Below are 2,420 nucleotides of genomic sequence, written 5' to 3' on the forward strand. Positions count from 1 at the left end.
ATTTTGGAACACGTATTTTTAGACTATAAAAAGTATAGTTTGATAAATTCACAATACTAATACATTTCCATAAAAGAATTCATACATATTACATACATTTTAGATAAACTATAATAGGTATAGTTTATGATACATCACTCAACGCACTCGTACAAAAAGGGTACATCCATACAAGAAAGATTTATATTCACACACATTTCACGTAAACTTGTTAACCTATGTTGTGAGACTCTCTCTCTCTCTCTCCCCGTACGTCCGAGTGCGGGATATAATTCCTGGTAGTTATAATCAGAATCTCCTTGAAGGAGAACGTGATACTTGTATATAGATCTATATTGGGTTTGACACCCCACACCTTGCTGCTAGCTACAGTGGGACCTGCAGGTCTACGGGTGACAAATGTCATTTCATTTTCGCGACGCCTGAGAAACGTTGTGGCAGGTTCACATAGTCATAGTATGATTATAGCGACTCACTTAGGGGGATAACAATTCATGAAGTTTACGGGGTTTCATAAAACCAAAGTAGGTCTCAGGTTGATAAAAGAAATTTACTTTCCATAACATTTTAATCACAACATTTTTACTAAGAAACGATGATTTCTCATACACTCTAGTCTTTGGTTATAAGGCTACATTTCTCGGATTTCAAGGGAAATATCGGATTTTTCTGAAACAAACGCGACATTTACATGTGAAATACTTCTACTAGGTTTATTGATAAAAGCTTATGAACTCACCAACCTTTGTGTTGACACTTTTCAAACAACTTGTATTCACAGGAAAACACTAATCAGGTTATCAAGTGCTTTAGAGGATGGGACGTTAAGGCGTCAAACTTTTCACATTTTGACAACATATTGTAATTGATTTTGAAACATGAAATTCATACAAGTGATGTAACTTTTTCAATTATATATATGTTGGTTGTGTTTGCTTAAATTACTATTAAAAATTGTGGTTATGATGCTATACATGAAGTCCTCCACCCCCGGACGTTTCCGCCATCCTTGGTTTGGGGGTGTGACAGATTGGTATCAGAGCGCGGTTTATAGTGAATTAAGTATGTCAACCACATAAGATATACAAACTATAAACACATTTCGGACTAAAAGTCTCTGATTCTTAAAGTGATTTAAAGAGTTGTACTTTTAGAAAACAAATAATTTCTTGTTTTAAAGTATACTTGCATGCATTCTATACTAGCATGGTGTCATAACTTAGGAGAACATAAATTGAAAGAGGAGGAGTCGAACATTATTAATACGCCTTAACATGCGTAATCAGTTCTGGGAAGGATATAGCCTGATCAACTATGTCCGTCCAAGAAGTGACTTACGCACATTAAGGAATAGTCATAATGAGCGACAAATCTGAAAACCTAATAACACTCCATAAAGAACACGCTAAGAACCAAAGATAAACATTTAAAAATACTATAGGAGTATTTGTACGTTTCTATAGCGCCAAATTATTATTTTCCGATACGTACTTCTTAACCCCGTTTCTCGTGCAGACGACATGGCAGGATTTCACATACCCGGGGACCCCTACTTTCCCAATCAGGGAAACGCGGGATGGATCGAAGACGAGCCCGAAGAGGATCCCGAAGAGGAAACCGAGGAAGATCCCGAAGAGGATCCCGAGGAGGAGCCCGAGGAGGAAGACGAACAAGAAGAAGAGGAAGAAGAGGAAGAAGAGGAAGAAGAGGAAGAAGAGGAAGGTGATGAGGTAGTCATGGTTGGGAACGAAGCGGAGGAACCACCAGAAGTATTCAACCCTCCTTACATCGCGAGGGTACCCGCGCACCGTTTTGGTTACAACGGACCTGAACCCCCTTGGGTAACAACGATTGAAAGATGGAGCCGACAACAACGCCAACGGTCACCATATGGCTACCAACGAGGTTACTATGATCTCACTCATGGTGGACCGGCTGATAGGGCTCTCCCCGTCACGATACAACGAATGGCAAGAATGGATGATCGTGGTAGGACAACGGCAGATCAGGTCCGGGAGTTAAGCGCCATTGTACAGTCTACTACGGATCGCACCAGAAACCTGGAACGAGACTCCCATCACCGAGACCAACTCATTCGAGACCTTCTCGCGGCTCAAGCAGAAACAAGAGAGTATCGGGAAAGATACATGGCACTCGAAGAGAGAATGGTTGCAGCCGAACGCAAATTGGCGGAACTACAGGGCGCATCGACATCATCGCAGCCTCCGTCAAAGAAGGGTCGCAGTGATTAGAACTCGTTGCTATTCTCCCGTCTTGGTAGTAGAATTTTATGAGTACGCGTTGGTGCTGCTCCTTGTATGTAGGTCGACCCTGCGACTATGTGATTACACTATTCAAAGGGCTTTTGTAATGCCAAAAACTACCTTTTGTAATGATGTAATGCAGACCCCTATGAGGTC

Source organism: Lactuca saligna, chromosome 8, assembly GCF_052625555.1.
Source record: "Lactuca saligna cultivar CGN05327 chromosome 8, ASM5262555v1, whole genome shotgun sequence".
In the NCBI taxonomy this organism is placed as follows: Eukaryota; Viridiplantae; Streptophyta; class Magnoliopsida; order Asterales; family Asteraceae; genus Lactuca; species Lactuca saligna.